This window comes from Kryptolebias marmoratus, linkage group LG22 (assembly GCF_001649575.2).
Source record: "Kryptolebias marmoratus isolate JLee-2015 linkage group LG22, ASM164957v2, whole genome shotgun sequence".
NCBI lineage: Eukaryota > Metazoa > Chordata > Actinopteri > Cyprinodontiformes > Rivulidae > Kryptolebias > Kryptolebias marmoratus.
The window spans coordinates 15,065,384-15,082,709 of record NC_051451.1 but is presented as its reverse complement, the minus strand read 5'-3'; the positions used below and the strand labels follow the sequence as shown (position 1 = coordinate 15,082,709).

The window sequence follows — 17,326 nt, the reverse complement described above, 5'->3', positions numbered from 1 at the left end:
CCCTCAAGTATCAAGTCTCCCTCAAAGGTAGAGGACCCACATTCAAAACATCCCAATTAATCAAAGGGCACACAATGTGCTTGCTGTTACTCTCATTTTGAGCAAATTAGGATAATAACGGAGCAAATTGCTAAACTGTTCACAGTGCAAGTGTAAAAGTAGGCGTTTTAGCAGAGGTCTTCCTGCAAGTGACGAGGGTAATGGGAAAATTCAAAATGTTTAAATCGCAGACAGAAATTGGCTTGCCAGATCATGTTTTTACATACTTTCACCCATGATCTGTGTGCGCAGAGCCGTTGTCTATCAGGCCCCATCTGGTCAAAGTCATACAGGACATGATGTGCATCAGCCGTCCCCATAAACAACCTTAACGCCTCAACACAAACACAATGTTTCACACAGCCCTGAGTGAGTATGTAAAGATACACAGCACAAACAACAGGGTTCAGTGAGTCAGTCTGACTTTAATGGATCAGCCAAGATCCTTCTGCCTACCCCAGAAAGAGGTGACATTGTACGATTTGAACAGTCCTACACCCTCAGATGTCACATTGCTCACATTAAACTACATGAGCACTGCTCCTACAGCTGCAGCAGTAATGATAGAGTATCCCTAATTACTCATCAAGATGGTTTTGACAGTGTTCTGTGTGCCAGTGATCAGTGTCATGGCGCAGCGCCAGCAGCGACTCGGTTCTGTTTGATTTGTAGCTGCAGCTGAGTAGCGTGTGGTATGCCATAAAGCTAGGAAGTCACACACGTTTCCCCGTTTCTCCTCATCTCCATTTACCATCCTTCATCTTTCTTTCTTTTTTTTCCTGACAACAACCCTCGACAACCCCCCTCCTCCCACACACTTGCACTGTCCTGTTTCATCCGCCCAGCCTCACCTGTCATCAGCATATACCAGCTTTCCCAAGCTGCTGCATAACAGAAGCACAGAGTGATCGCTGGGAGAGTTTTTTTCAGTAGAGTCTAGGTTGAAAAATCTAGGTGAGGGAGATGCAAATGAATTTAAAACACAAGTCTGCTTTAATTGAAATTTTGCAAGAGACACACAATGATTAAAATGATTAGCTGTTTAAAAGATCAGATGATTGATAGAAAATCTATCAACTTAACCAAGATAATGAGGTAATTATTAGGCAGCAAAACTACAATCTAGAAACTGCTGTCATACCGTAAAGTCTGTGAGAATGAACTCAGGCAGATCAGGACTTTAAACTATGACAAATGAAGAATGCAAGGAAAGTACATGTCATCTAAATGACATTAGAGTTGTATAGATAGAAAAAAAACTTTAAACTGGTGATGATTCTAGAGAACAAACTTGAACAAAGATAAATTGACCTGCAAGGAATTTGCATATTCTGGGTTTTCTCTGGATATTATAGTTCCCTTAATCAGTCCAAAAACATGCATGTTAACTTAACTGGTTACTCTAAATTGTCTTTAGGTGTGAGTGTGCAGGGTTGATGGTCTCTATGTGGCTCTGTGATGGACTGTCGACCCATTCAGGGTGTCCCCTATTTCTTGACCAATGATGGCTGGAGATGGGCACCAGGTCCCCACCATGGTGGCCAGGACCACAATTAAAATTGGGGGGGATGAAGCTTATGGGTATAGGTCTAAAGCCAGCCAGGAAGTATTTTCTCAGTAGCTAGATGTTTAAATACCCTTTAAGGGTTTAGAGGGCACATTTCTTCAGGTAGTAATGCATAGGAATTAGTACTGAATGAGCTGACTACACATTAGACTTTATAGAGTGTTTGTAAATCCATTTCTTCATAATCGCAGAATATCCACGCTTATTTTCAGTTTTCTCTGAAAAAAGAGAATTTACATTCAATCCATGGAGCACATCATGGGCTTGGGCTCCTGCCAATAATGTGTCACAGGTCAATTATCTTTCAAAAGATAACAGTCAACGTCTGCTGTTCTTCTTATCTTGGCGCGGTTTCCATCACAGGGATTCAAGTGAGCAAGATGTGAAGACATTTATTTGTAAAGGGAACAGGTGTAATGAGAGGGACTAATCTACTCGTCACACGTGCTCAGCTTTTACTTTGTGATTCTGCTGACTCGCACAAGATGAGCCGATTCAAAGCAGCTTCAGATTCAAAGACTCTGGAGCTTTTGGCAGGCTGAGTTCTTCCACAGGCTCGGAGTTCATCAAATGGGTTGGCTGCGTTATCGTAAAGGACCATAAAGGCCTGTGGTTTTGTAGATCTCTCAATCGTTTTCTGTGCTTTATATGTTTTTCACTGATTCAAAAATGTTTGGGACCTTGACGGCTGTCCTATATAAGTATATAAAGTACAAAGCATCTGTAGATGTAGCACAACCAACAACTAAATATAGCTACGCTCACACTGCAGGTCTTTATGCTTAATTCTGATTTTTTTTTTTTTTTTTTTGCGTGGTTGTTCATATTTTATTTTAAATGCGACCTCCATCAGACTGCAGAGTGAACGGTCTGCAGTTCCTGAATTGACCGGCATGCGCAAAAGAAGATATAACGTCACACTCCTCTTGTTAAGTTCACAGAAGTAAATATGGACGCTGTGAGTGTTAGCATGTGTGTATTGATTTTGAAGCTGCTGTCCAATCGGGGCCAACTGTACATCAAAATGGTAAAAGATAAAAGACGACTGAGAAGAAAAAGAGCGCAAATGCTGACGATGACCTTTTTTGGAGCTGTGGCTGCTACCTCGGTGCAGAGGCATGTGTGGATGCAGAGTCGGAGCCAAGACTGGTGGGACTTTTATGTCAGATGAAATGTGACATCCACACTGTGGATGCTTTGAAAAACATCGGCAATGTGTGCGATTCAGTACCACATATGGAAAAGACCTGGGCAGATGTGAAAAAAAATCAGATTTGTCACGTTCACACAGCTATGAAAAAATCTGATATGTCACATGGGGGCGAAAAAAAATGGAACTTGCCTTCAGTATGAATGAAGCCTATGACACTGACAAGATGGATGCCCTGCTAATTACTTGAAAGGTCAAAAAACTACTTCCTCACTCTAACAGAAAGCATATGTCAAATGTCAAACAGATAAGATAAAAACAGGGCAGTTCCATCAGACTGTCAAACTTGCGGCTTTGCATTTTGAATATGTTCTTATCCAACACTTTCGAATCCAATTTTACAACCCATTAAAACGTATTAGCAGGAAATTTGTTGGAGGCTGCAAAAAACAATGTAAGTGGTTTCTAACGAGTAAACTATAACCTGCAAAACTGTCGGTACGCTCTGTTGACACAGTTTCCTTGAAGACGTTTTGTATTTTCCCACGAACGCCTCAAGTTAGAATGTCAATCTTGCTACTTGGCATCGAGTCACCTGTTAGGAGGAAATATCTACAGCCAATAAATGTCAAAACAGAGAGAGGAAGCCATTGCCTCTCAAGAAAGTATGTAAAATATCAAACTTGGCAGACAATATGTGTGTCAATCAACTGTTACACACTCTTTATGAGACTTGAACAGCTACAATTAACAGTCTTCTGTTCACTGTGTTATTGGGTTCGTCATTAATAACACTGTCCAAGGCATAAATTCAGTTTAACAGTCAATTTTTGTTTTATTTTTTACTTTCAGATCATCACTACAGCTGATGGGCAGCCAGATAAAACCAGCATTTTTCTTTCCTTCTCTGCAATCAAGAATCTAAGGAAGCGTTTTATGAGCAAAACGTGACAGTGTCAGCCCAGTTTATGACACACAATCCAAAGGGCAAACACTCAACACAAAGACAGCAAACATCTTAGTACTGTGGCGAGTGTGTGCAGCTGCGAGCGATGTGAATTTTAATGAGAACACCAGAGAAACTTGGATACATTAGAAGGATAAAGGACACAAATAGAGCTCTCGGATTGTCTGCTGCTGCGTCTGGACTGACGGCTGCTACTCCTCGTGACCCCGATGCTTAAAGCCACAGATCAGATCAGGGACACTGTGTGACAGATGTCTGCCCTGGTGCTCTGTTCCAGGCACAAGCGCTGCTGGCAAACAAACCGAAGAAAAAGAACATGGAAGCGGGAGTAACAAAAAAAGAAGGGGGAGAGATAAGTATGTGTGCAGAGGGAAGAGGATAGATACCATAAAAGAAAAAAGGGCAAACAAAAACAGAGTCAAGTGAAGAAGAGGAAGCCAACAAGAGGAAGGGAAGAAAGAGTTTGAGAACAGAATTCCAACATCACATCCTGGAGACTTTATCGGCGGAACAAGATCTACTCTCGTCATGTCTCTGTCAGTCAGCAACGAGTTAGGTCAGAAAGTGACACGACAAGTTTAGACATATTTCAAGCAGTTTCTGTCACTCTGACAGAGTTGGAGGAGGAACAGCAGACTTCACACGCACTAAATCACAACCAGAACTTTAAATATATAAATCTGTTAAATATAAACTCAAAAAACACTTCTGCACAAGCCAAATAAAAGTCAAGAGAGGATCAATACTCTTCACTTTGAATATGATTGTCTGATAAAATTATCAGACAGCATGAAATAAATTTCCATTGTTGTCCTGATGATACTCAGTTAAGATTTATCCACGAAGCCTGAGGAATCCAGCCACTTCTTTAGATTGCTAATGTCTCAGAGATGTAAAAATCTGGATGAGTTTTAATTCTCTGCTTTTAAATTAAGGTGACTTTTGTTGCGAATTGGCGCTGTATAAATAAACTGAATTCAATTGAGATTTCATTTCACGGAACTTGAACGTTTGACCTCCACGCAACCATTACCCTGCTTTACTTCCACTCTAAGGAGCAAAGCACAAAAAAAAAAGATGATCAGAACAGAGCGAGCTAATTATAGCCTCACAGCAGGATGGCCAGAAACAAAACTTGATTATTATCATCGTCAAGAAGGCACAAAAGAAACCTGCTGCCTCCCTCCCTCTTCCACCACAATCCAATAGAGAGGCTTTTAGCTTTCGTAATGATTTCAAAAGTGACAAGTCAAACAGATTTACGGTGACAGCCTGAAAGGAACCGGCAGGAACTCTATTATTGGTCACGTGATGAGACCTCTTAGCCCTTTTCCTCTGCCCCCTCTTGGAGCCCTCCCGCCCCACAGCTCCAGAAGACAGGGAGGAAGGAGGCTGGCTCAAAGGAGGCCGGCAACAAGCCTATTCAGTTACACACACACACACACACACACACACCCTCCTTTACTCAACACGAGCCCCCTTCAAACGAGAGGGAAAACCTCTGCTTTGTGGAAGTTAGTTACTTAAAGCGACAGCCCGCCAGATTAGAATCTGGAGATGGAAAACTTGCGGCGCGGTGTAAATGGAGATACCTTTGTGCTGTTTTAACACCATTACACACGGTTTATCAGCTTTAATGAGCCATGAATGTGAGGTGAAATTTTAAGCTTGCAGAAGCAACAGACAACTTTTCAGCTGCCTGTGCCCTTTCAGCAGCCATGAAGCATAATTAACGCTTGGAATAATTTGCCAAAAATAAAAAACTTAGAAATGAAAAAACATTAATTGCTGTATATTATTATTACTATTATATTTTCTTATAGTTTTTAAATAAACAAAGTACTCTTTGTGCTCAATAATTTTCATCTCTGTTTATCAAACTATCTTTTTTTTCTATTTTGTGAGTGACAGGATCTACATTTGTCTTTCACTTGCTCTAAAACATGTGGAAAATGTACATTTAAGTAGCATCGACCCCTCCAGGTAAGAGATTGCATGTCTGGTGCAGTCACCTTTTTCTCCCTCGTTTACTCTCACTGAAAGGTGGAAAGGAAAAAAAAAAAAAACTCCTTCTGCTGTTCCAAGCTTTGAAAACAGAGCTACCCCTTAAAACCATCAGAGGTGTGCGGCAGAGGGATGTGTGCAGGGACTTCTCAAGGAGCAGAGCCCCTAAGGCTACGAGGATTCTGTTTCCCCCCCTCCAATTCTGGCTCCAAAAACAAAGGAATTCCAGAGAAAATCAGGGCAGGACCTCACCCCAAGCAACCACTGCTGCTCCTACCCCCACTTCCCTCTGTGTTACACACACACACAGCTGCACACGCATCTCAGGACAACACGCAAACACACAGCACGACAAAGGTGATTTCATGCAAGCGTCGATGACGCAACTGTTAAACAATCCCATTGATACTGTATCAAGGCAGCGCGATAAAGAAACAGTTCGGCTTTAATTCATACTTCAAAGCGTAATGTCTCCTTCTGTCATTGTTGCTGTTAACCAGCACAGACTTGTTCAGGCAGACAGGAACTACACTATTGAGCAACTTATTTTAAGACTGCAGGTGAGGCCGTACGATGACAAAGTGACCCCCCCATCCCTTCCACGCCCCATTCACCTGAGATATGAAATGTGTGATGTCCTCGCACAAAGTCAACACAAGACATTCAGCCACCGCCCAGCCGGAGCCGGCAAAGTAAAGGTCGCAGTCTGACTCTGGAGGTCATACAGCTGAGATGTGTAATAATAGAAGCGTCTATTGTACATCATTTGGAGCAATGGGTAGCTGTTAGGGATAAGAACTGACAGAGCTGAGTTTCATCCCCGCATTAAAGATGCCGTATTGAAACTGACAACGTGATAAAAGTTCTCAAGGGAGAATGTAGTAAGAAAGTGTACATTTCCAAAATAATTATGAATTAAAAGCGGTCACAGATTTTCTAAAGACGAGAGCAGACATAGAGACAGATTTTAAAGCATTTTGAAGCCTTAACCTCAGCACTTTGCTAATCCGTTTTGTTGTTTATGTTTTTTTATTTATTATGTTTTGTCACTGAAACATGAAACAAAGCTTAACTAGATTCACCCACAAACACTATAAACATACTGGGCAGCAGGGTTAGGCTGTATTCAGTTTCTGATACTTTCATACTAGATGTAAATTTGGATCGTCTTATGTCGAGAGATGACGGATTTCCAGCCGTTTTTGTCTAATCTTCGAAAACATTGCCACGCACGATGTCACAAAAATACTGCTAACTCCTATGTGATCTGTTAGCACTCGGAGTGTGTGTTGGGAATAACTCTCAGCTATTACCACACCAAATTCCAACTTAGTAGCTGCAAAAACTATCTGTAAAACTTGTGTGATGCAGCTAATGTTGATTAACTGCAGTGGCTGTCGCACGCACACACACACACACACACAGGCATAAACATTATCGCACACCCTTTGGCAGCAGGCAAAAATAAACAAAGCATGTGATCAGGATTGGCCTCACTTCAAGTTCCTCAGTTGTCTCTAATAATTTCTTCAAAATATATGCAATAAAAAGTTAAAGAACTCTTATGAAACCTACTGAAGTGGAGGTATGATGATGAGCTGTGCTTCTTGCACAGAGTATTAATTCTTCTCCAAGGCTCCTGAAAAGGCAGGGTTTTGTTGCTGATTTGTCAATAATATTTGGCAGATAATTAAAGAGCCTTGGGAGACAATGATAAACATTGTTTAGAGGCTGATCGCTGGCAAGAGCCAAGCAGTGTATCATTGCTGTCTCCGGATTACACACGACTGCCCTGCTCTCATTACTGATATGATAAACAACAGCTTCCAACGTGTCTTTGGTTTACTCCGAGGACACACGGCAAGAAAAAAAAAAAAAAGCAACCCTGCCGATATAAAAGACCACTGACAAACACAGGAGTGAGGTTATCTGTGCAGATAATGCTGGTGATATTTGCACTTCTGCCACCAGCATTAGTATGTTCAAAAAAACATATACCATGAGCTGCTGAGAGAGCTGTTTATTAATGTTGACTTTTAAATTCAGATGCTTTGCTGCTTTATTGGTTTTGTTCTTCATCGCCCCCTGGCTTTTTTTTTTCTCCTATCCCTCTCTGTCTGTGTGAAGTTAATGCCGCGGCCCACCGGCCCGTCTTTTTTTACAGTTGGTGTAGCCACACAGAGGTTTAAATATGCCCCTTTATCTGAGCCGCCCAGGCGGGAAAATGAAAGGGATGGCAGTCCTTAGAACCCTGGGAACACGCCTGGCTCAGTCGCAAGAGCAGACAACTGAGGGGAGGGCACTCCACGCGGGAGCACGTTTTTTTTTTCTTTCTGCCGCTAATAAGAAATAAAACGCCCAGCATTTCTTGAAGGAATGCATATTTCCTGCCATCTTTTAGTCATCAGTGTTTTAGGCTAAGATCATCCAGTGCTGAGAAATGACGGGAGCTGTAGCCGTTTTATTTAAACCTAAAAAATAAGTGCAATATCATGAGATGCCTCGCTCAGAGTATGTATTGAGGATGCCTCTCAGCTACTACCACAGCGAATCGTGGCTCGATAGCTGTTAAACTGACTGGGTTAGAGCCACTTTTGTATTGGGTAATATCAAAGAGATGTGGAATCTATCTTGATTTGGGTTGGCTCCAAAAGTTAATCGCTTGTAGATGTACATCAAATACGTATTTTCTGGAAGTTTCACTGAAATTTGTCAGGTGGTTCCTGATATATTTTGCTAACAGACACATGCACAGGCAAAAACATTGCTGCTCGTCTTTTGCCCTTCGGTGGCGGACAATCAGAACTTGTTGTTTCAAATCAATAGCCAGAAATTCATTTTAGGGCGAATTTAAGATAAAATAAATTAACTTTAGTTAAACTCTTCACAGCATGTTAAAAATTCTTTCTAGCTTAGGCTGCATTGAATCATTTTCTAGAGCTAAAACACCCAGTGCTGTCATTATGATTGTATTGGCGCTATCAACAGCCTCTCGTCTCGTCGGCGCTGTTGCCTCTCACGCTGGTGCTGATGTTCTGGTGGGGGGGGGTGCGTGGGAGATGCAGAGTGACGGCTGATATTCTGTGAAGGCAGCCGAATTGTCTCCAACGTGGCCTCCGGGGATGCATACTTCCTTGTTTTCTGACAAAGTGCATTAACGAAGATTTACTAATGCAAAGGGACAACGGTTATTCATTGCCAGCTATTTCGGTTTTAAAAGGAGGGGAAGTCATGCGATAGCTGCTCTCGCGTAGCTCTCATGGTCACATGTGCGAGGAGGACAAAGAGAGAAATTGTCTTCGAGGCTTGCACAAAAACTGTGTGTTTGTTTGCTTCAACCGTTAACATAACATGTTATGAGTCACTGAACGGATTTGAATGAAAGTTTGGGTTGACGGCTACAACTCATTAACTTCTGAAGTTAATCCGATTCTATATGGCTTCCACAGCAAGGCATTTATTAGCTATAAAGAAATGGCTGTAATTCAGGCAGTTTTACAGATGTTGAGCTAAAATTTGGTGTGGCTGTAGCAGGGAGTGATCCCCAACTTCTATTATGAGCACGAACTGATCATGTGAGATCTGTGTTTAAAACTTTGCTTTTAACTATAAAAATCAGCTTTTTTGTTAGCAAAGTATCTCATGGACTATAGGATGGGTTTTAATGAAATTTTGAGAAGGTAATCATTAAATGTACATCTACAACTCATTAATCTTTGAAGTTAGCCCAATTCAGGATGGCCGCCACAGCCAACTAACCTTAGGAAACAAAAAAACAATGACTATAACTCTGCCAATTTTACAGATATCGTTTTACACATGCATGGAGCGCAACGCAATGTGCCATATGTTGGTTTAAAACTTTGGGATTAACTGTTGAAGACGACCTTGTATGCTTTTTGGCAAAAGATATCATAAACCACTGGATGGATTGCAATGAAACTCTCAGAAAGTAATTGTTATATTTATATCTCAATATCCACAGCTAAATGATATTAGCCTACACAAAAATGCCTCTATCGCTTTATATTTTGCATAGATCGAGTTAAAATTTGGTGTCGTGGAAGCTGAGAGTCATTCATAACACGTGCCCCAAGCGCCATCGGATCATGCCATATATTGCATGGGGTTGCGCATATTGGTATTTTCCCTGGCGTGAAGGGTGCCCGGCGACATGCATTCCTTTCAAGGAATGCTAGGCTTTTTAATTTCTTCATTTCACCGCCAGACTTGTTGGTTAGCAGGACAAACCGCCTGAAAAACAGCCGGAGATCGGGTTACCTGGCGAACGGGCCTGCATGGGACTACGCGAGGTGAGAGGAGCTCTCGGAAGAGTCTCGCAGGCAGGCATCAGCGCCAGGAGAGACAAGGCAAACACGGCGGACGGGCGCTGAAACCGTAAACCCACTGACCCAGCGTGAAGAGGGAAAAAGGGACTAATTAGTGACTGTACTTACAACTCGAAAAAAAAAAGAAAGAAAGAGGGGGAGAAAAGAGGAGAAAGGAGAAAGCAATGAGGAAGGGGAACAACACACACACACGCACAGAGCACACAGTTGGAGGATGAGGACAATGAGTTTGTTTAGCTTAAACAGGATTTACAAGCCAAACAGACACACGCCAACGCCACTCACTCAGACACATAATATTGCTCTTCCTCTCTATCGCCACCCTTTTCGCTCTCCTTTTCACCAACACAGACACACACACACACTCTGCCCCGCTCTGTGAGAGTTTCATCAGCAGTAAAATAAAATACAATAAAATAAAGTAAAGGTAATTGCTTGTGATGGTGAGATATCTTGAGTGCAGGCAGCACCGGTGGGCGAACTGATAAATAAAGAGAACATTTTGTTCCTCCTGTGTGTCTCATATTGTTCCTGTTGAGGCCGGGTGTCATTTATGATTCAAGGACCCCGGTCTGTCGACAAAAGGGGAACAGGACATTGCCATTGCGACGTTGCCTGAACAAACACGTGGGAGACAGCGACAGGGTGGGCCAGAAACTTTTCTCTAGTCTGAGAATAAAGGCACTCGAGAGGACTCGTCTCCCTGAAGTTGGAACGGCTCAAGGCTGAAGCAGCAGCTCTTCAGAAACACTGGTTTAAATTAGTGTTTTGTCTCTATTAAACGGCAACAACTCGCAGCGCATTAATTTCAAGGCGAGCCCCTGTTTTTGCGGCGATAAAAAAAGTTTGGGCCCCAGAAAGTTTTCTGGCTGGTAAAATTCCACCTCTTCGCACTCTGCGCTGTTGTTCCCCTGCAGCCGGTGGCCAAACAGCACCCCTCGTCCCTCCACGAGATTAGATGCCTTTCTAATGGGCTCAGCATTATTCACGATGACTCTTTAGCCCTCCTCCCGTCGCACTCCCCAAGTTTAAGCCAGCCACTCTGTCAGACGCAGGCCTAACCACAGTGTGCAGTGTTTGCAGCTTGAAGGACGGCGGTGGCGAGGAATGTGGAGCTGAGGTTTTCGCATCCCAACGTCTCATCATGGTCCTTTTTAGGCTTTTTACACCAAACTGATGTCATTACAGTCAGTCAGCTGGGATGACTTTATAGGACTTCTGTGCTGGGTGCTTCATTCCGAGTGTATTAGTTGCACTTTGATTATCAGATTTTAGAGCCTGACAAAAGGGCCTTCATTCTAAAAAAAAAAAGTTGGAGAAAATAAAGGGTTTGTTTAATAGAAGACCAAAAAAGACACATTAGAAAATTTAAGCTTTACCATTTCTTGAAGGAATGCATTTCACCACCCACACCAAATTATAGCTCAATATATGTAAAATTGACTGTGGCGTCCATCTTGAATTGGGTTGACTCTGACAGCTAATCAGTTGTACATGTACAGCCAATGATTATTTGCTGAAAATTTCATAAAAAATCATCCCAGTGAGAGATATTTTGCTAATGGTACAGGCCAAGAAACACACACACAGACATCGGAGATAATAAAAGCTCAGTTTAGAGAGAGAGAGAGAGAGAAAAAAAAAAAGTTGTCAAATTTGAGTCACATTTGAGACAAAAAGGGAGACAGAAAGTCTGGCTTTTCCTCTGGACACTAAGGGGTGGGTTCGGGCCGACGACAACACACCAGACTACAAGAATCCGTGTCAAGTGAGCAGGCAGCGAGTATTTCCCTGCACTCCTCAAACAACAGTCGGGTGAAATGTCAGGCTGTCAAAACATTGATTAGCGATTGCCAGGTTTTAAGCACTTTCAGCGGGCTGCAGCTGTGCAGAGAGCAGCAGCAAAGGCTGCGCAACTTCGCAAATTGCTGAATAACAAAAAGCTAATTACTGCAACACATGTAATTAGTTGTTTCCCCCCGTACGGACTTCTAATCAGAGCTGCCTCGCTGCTACAGAGATTTAAGAGCAGAGAGAAAAGTTCTCTTACTTTCTCCGTTTAGAAGCTGCAGGTGAGCCTGCAGATATGATCTTGGACGTGTGTGTAAGACTTGTTGCTTGAGAGAAAACATCAAATTTGTTTTCAACAAATTAGAATTCTCCGTCTCCTCATTTGGTGTGGAGAACAAAGCTGCTGTTGCACGCAAAGACATATTCAGCTGCATCTTACGTAGACGGTTCATGTGTCGTCTTTCTGCCTCCGTTCAAGACGTGACCTTTCTCCCGTTGCACTTCCAGTAAGATCCTGTCTGGCTGTGTAGAAAACCAAACAATCCAGTCCTACAGAGCCCGCTTGTGTTTGCGCCCATCCTCAAAGCTTTCGAAAACATCCAAATTTGATTTCAGACCGAGTCTACGGGAGCCTTTAGCCTGATGAGTGAATCAGCCTCTCTTCTGTCTTGTCTTGCAGCCTGCCTGGCTGCCTGGCTGCCCGGCTGGCTACAGAGAGAGGCCCCAGGAGGGCCAACAGACGGTAAGAGAGAAAAACTCACACAAACACACACACACACATTTCAAACACTTAAAGATGACTTTCATTCGTTGCCCTTTTTTTTTCGTTCCCAATTTATCTGAGAACCTACACCGAATAAATTCTTTCCATGCTTTCCCGGGATGACTTAATACTCTTCCGGTTTGTCAGAAGGAGGTTAAAAAAAATAAAAGCTAAACAGCAGCACTAATTAATGTGGTGCGGCTGACAAGTGTTGCTACTGAAACAATTTCATTACATCACCGATTTAAATTAGCGAGGAAGGAGCGACTGGAGGGTGCGCTCGCTCGAGATGTGTTTACACACTTTCTTAGACAGACATAAAGGGAGTGGACCTCGTAACACAAACACCTCGCAATCCGGTGCAACACTTCTGCCATGAATCTAAAAGGCTGCTTCAAGTCTAATGTTTCACTTTATTAGCAATGCTGTAAAGATTTCTTTCGAGGGGTTTTTTTGGGGGGGATTTCTCGCTTTCTTTTACCTGCAATTTGATAACGGGGACACGTTCTTTGTGATATACAGACGAGGATGGGTTTGTTGGTTCCCCTGAGGCCGGCTGAAACAATGCTTCATGTCTCACGAAAAGTGATTCAGTTCAAAGCAATTGCCTAATGTACATCTGCGTGACTTTAACGTGTGATAGAGGAAACGAAAGGCATTTCACAAAGATATTCAAAAAGAGTACGGGCAGATTTGTTGGTACCCTTAAAGAGACTATTAATCCTCACGTTATAGTCGCCATTCGGCCTATTTAAAGGAAACAAACAGCCGCTGGGTAGTTTATAACTGTGTTCACCACACTGAACATGGAGAAGAGAAATCAAAGGTGAGAGCAGTCTGAGGAGCTCAGACAGAAGATTAGAGATATCCATGGTAAAGCTAAAGATAATAAGACCATCTCCAAACGGTGTCACGTTCCTCTGACCACAGCTGCCAATATCAGTAAAACTTATAAGGTTCATGGGACTGGAGCTAACCTCTCAGGATGTGGACGCAAGAGGAAATGTGACCCCAGGTTGATCAGATGGTAGAAAACAAAAACAGAAGAAACCATCCAAAACCGTTCAAGGGAACGCCAAGGTCAAGGCTCATCACTTTCTGATGACGCCGTCAGTCACACTTTGAATTTAAATGCAAGGAACCAAGGAAGGCTCCACTACTGGTGGAAAAAAAAAAAAAAATACAAAAAGCCAGACAGAAATTGACAAAACATACATGCTGAGAAGCCTCAAGGTTTCTGGGACCGATGAGACAAAACTGGAGCTTTCCGGCCAGTCACACCAGTTGTGTGGGGTTGTTGTTTGTTTGTTTGTTTGTTCTGTTTTACTGTGGAAGGACGCCACCAAATTCAGCCATGCGTGCACACAGTTAAGGAGGTGATAACGGTGAGCATTTTAAACATCTCAAAACATCAGAGCTGCACAATATTAAAAACAAACAACAACATCAAAACCATGATGGTATCGTGACATGCGATGAACCCGTATTTACCTCAGCCCTCTCTTCCTCCTCTGTCAACACATCGCTCACATCCTTCCATGTGCTTTAGGATTTCACTGTCATCTTAATTTGGCTGCAGGTATTTGGAGCAGCGCTGATGGCGGGGAATGTCCATTTGATTGGCAAATATGTTATTGACATGATTTATTTATTTATTGCCCATTTTCTGCACTCATGCACTAATACCAGGTCAGTTTTGGATACATAGTGCAGCCCTACACAGAATGGAGCCAATAGCACCCCCCCAATTTAAAACTTCAGCTGTCCTGTAGTGGGGTAAAGGCTAATGAAAGAGAAGCCAGTCTCCACCTCTACCTCCTCCTCCTCCTCCTCCTCCTCCTCTGCTGCAGCTCTGCCCCGGCTGGCCTCACATCCAGACGGCAGGAATTTAACGGGGAGGGTCCGCCAGACTCAAGACACCGCGGAGTGTGGCACTTGGTCCCAGATTCAGACGAACAAAAAAAAAAAAAAAAACGCACGAGGAGGGTGAGGAGGGGGGGTCTGCGTGAGGTGGGCGTGCACTGCGAGGTGTCAGAGCCGGGTTGGGGGGGGGGCTCTCTGTCTGGGCTGTGTCTAATTGAAACGTTAATTAAAACCCAACTCTCCGTGTTTAGGCCATAGGTCTGTATCCATATAAAACAGTTCAAATGAAAATGGCTGCTAAAGGAAAAAAAGGGGTGGGGGGGCAGTGTTCCAAGTGGCATCTTTCAGTTAAACACGGTCTGTGTGTGTTATAAAAGCAAGTGGAGGTGCCAGATATCACAGAAGCTGCATTACAGGTGTTGTATAACACAACACAGCAGAGTAACACTTGGACACGGCGGCTAATTGCATTACAACAGGTAGCCAGCCCATAATAGCCCCCCGAAAGGAGTCAGCACACAGCTGAGTGTTCACTAAGTGACACGCGTTCTCAGTTTAGCATCAACCGAGCCATCAGCTGATCGACCGAGAAAAACCACACACATACACACACACACACACACACACACACGCACACAATCAACCTGCAGGCACCGAGCTCCAGACATTTTTCTTCCTCCGGCGTCTGGAGTCCTCTTTAGAGAGGCGCGCGCACCTTTCGTGAAACCATCCCAACACGGAGAGCCGACTTCGGGGCCAGTGCCATGGCTCCGGGCTCAACTCGTCACACAGCGAGCCGGGAAATAAATACCAGCGCTCGGTCGGGATATGACGGTTCACGCGACCACATTCTGCCTCTGCGAGCCCCCTCTTGTCTCTGTCCCTGTCTCGGTGTCTCTGTCTCTCTGTGTCTCCCGTGACACGAGTTCACGAGCGGCTGTTAAAAGGTTTCCAGGAGGTCAACCTATTGTTAGCAGGTAGTGTCTGTCCAGCAGGAGGCGAGCCCCCCCTCCTTCTCTACACACACACGCACGCACACACATTCAAACCTCGTTGTGTAGCGTAACATTTAAAAGCACAGGAGAGAGAATAAGCAGGCGCGAAACTTACTTTCAGGTGGAAGCTCGGAGGCGAAGCCGCGTATTGTTTCCCTCCGCGCCGCGTGCGCTTACGGCCGCTCCTCTCCTCCGCTCCCTTCACTTCACAAAGACGACGTGAGAGCCCAGAAGACAGTGTGGCTGGCTGACTGACTGACTGACTGACTGACTGAATCAACTACCGTGGAGCACGGCAAGTTGAAGTGTCAGATTACACTGGCTATTTTGTTACCACAGAGAGCCGTGCGCGGCGGACGGATCGAAAACACGGACTAGATTTTCCGAGCGGAAGGACACGGCGTGTAGGGACGTAGTAACACGCTTAAAACCTGTTCATTGAAGGTTGACAGCAGATATTATTATTATTATTATTATTATTATTATTATTATTATTATTATTATTATTATTATTATTATTATTGTTGTTGTTGTTGTTGTTGTTATTATTATTATTATTATTATTATTATTATTATTGTTGTTGTTGTTGTTGTTGTTATTATTATTATTATTATTATTATTATTATTATTGTTATTATTATTATTATTATTATTATTATTATTATTATTATTATTATTATTATTAATAATTGTCCGTGTAAGTGTTGTTACAAATCCTTTAAGCCATTTAGCATTAGTACACAATAATACACAATAATGCTTGTTAGGAGAACTTTTATAGTTTTGTTCACTACTGTTCGAACTGTTTGACCTGCTGAAGATCCAGTTTGAATCAAAACATTGACATTAAACCTGTAGTGTGCTGAGCAATATTCTTATGTGACTTTCTGCAGTGCAGCACCTTTATCTGTGAGGTAAACAGACAATAGTAACAGTAAAAACAAAAACAAAGAGAAAAAGAATCCAGCTTGAACAGCTCTTTGGAAATTATTATTTTATTAATGCTATAATAGTATGCAAGTCAAACGGTGTTATGTGTGGTATTGTTTTAATAGATTCAGTTAAAGAAATGCAAATAAATTGCTTCTTTTTGGCAGGCTGGTGGTAATAAAGAGTCTAAGGGATGTATTATGGGTCATCCTTCGAGTTAATAAGGTGTTTTGTGCAAGAAAAATGCAAAGTATTAAAAGGCTAAGCCCCAAATAATAGGAGATAGAATATATTAAAACCAAAATAGTTCCTGTTTAAGACTGCTTCTTATTTGTGTTATATTTTATGTAACTATGTTATTTAAAGTAAGTGACTCCCATGTTCTCATGATTCGGGTCAGGAACCTTCGCTCCGCTCCAGCTGCTCCCAGGGGCGGGTGACCGTGTTTTGCGGGCGGCCGGCCTCCGGTGGAAGTCTCTGAATAACAAAGACGTGTTTGAGAGCGGCGGCGGGCTGGGCCGAGCCGGTGACGTCAAGGAACAATGTCTCTCCTCCCGACACGCACGCAAGGCAACGCAGCGCAGCGCAACGCAGGCGGGCACGGTGGACGCACGCGCGCCTGCGGGCCGAGCTCTTCCCTCCTCTCTCCCCTCTCTCCCCTCTCTCCCCTCCCCTCCCAGCTGCCCCCCGGAGGGAGGGGGCCCGCCTCGCATGGAATCACTCACTCCTTGTATGCGGCTTCGGCGTGTGCGTGGTGCTTCCTCCAAATAATTCCCCCCGCAGATGAGTGGAAGTAAACCAAAATAAAAAATAAAAGAAAAAGTTAGGACAGTTAGGTCACCCGCCAAACAGTTTGAGCTGCGGACTGATGATAAAAGTCACAACTGGATTTGTTTTAGAAAAGCCA

General features: G+C 43.2%; 1 protein-coding gene across 3 annotated transcripts in view; it reads right to left on the bottom strand.

The window, feature by feature from the left end:
• Positions 1-15,788, bottom strand: part of zmiz1a (zinc finger, MIZ-type containing 1a) — a 100,169-nt gene extending 84,381 nt beyond the window's left edge. For 2 of the 3 annotated variants that reach the window (XM_017431068.3, XM_017431084.3), the window contains exon 1: positions 15,604-15,788. The gene's annotated coding sequence lies outside the window, so the exon portion shown is untranslated. The remainder of the gene's footprint in view (positions 1-15,603) is intronic. The other variant, XM_017431076.3, reaches the window with a different exon arrangement.
• Positions 15,789-17,326: the final 1,538 nt, after the last annotated feature.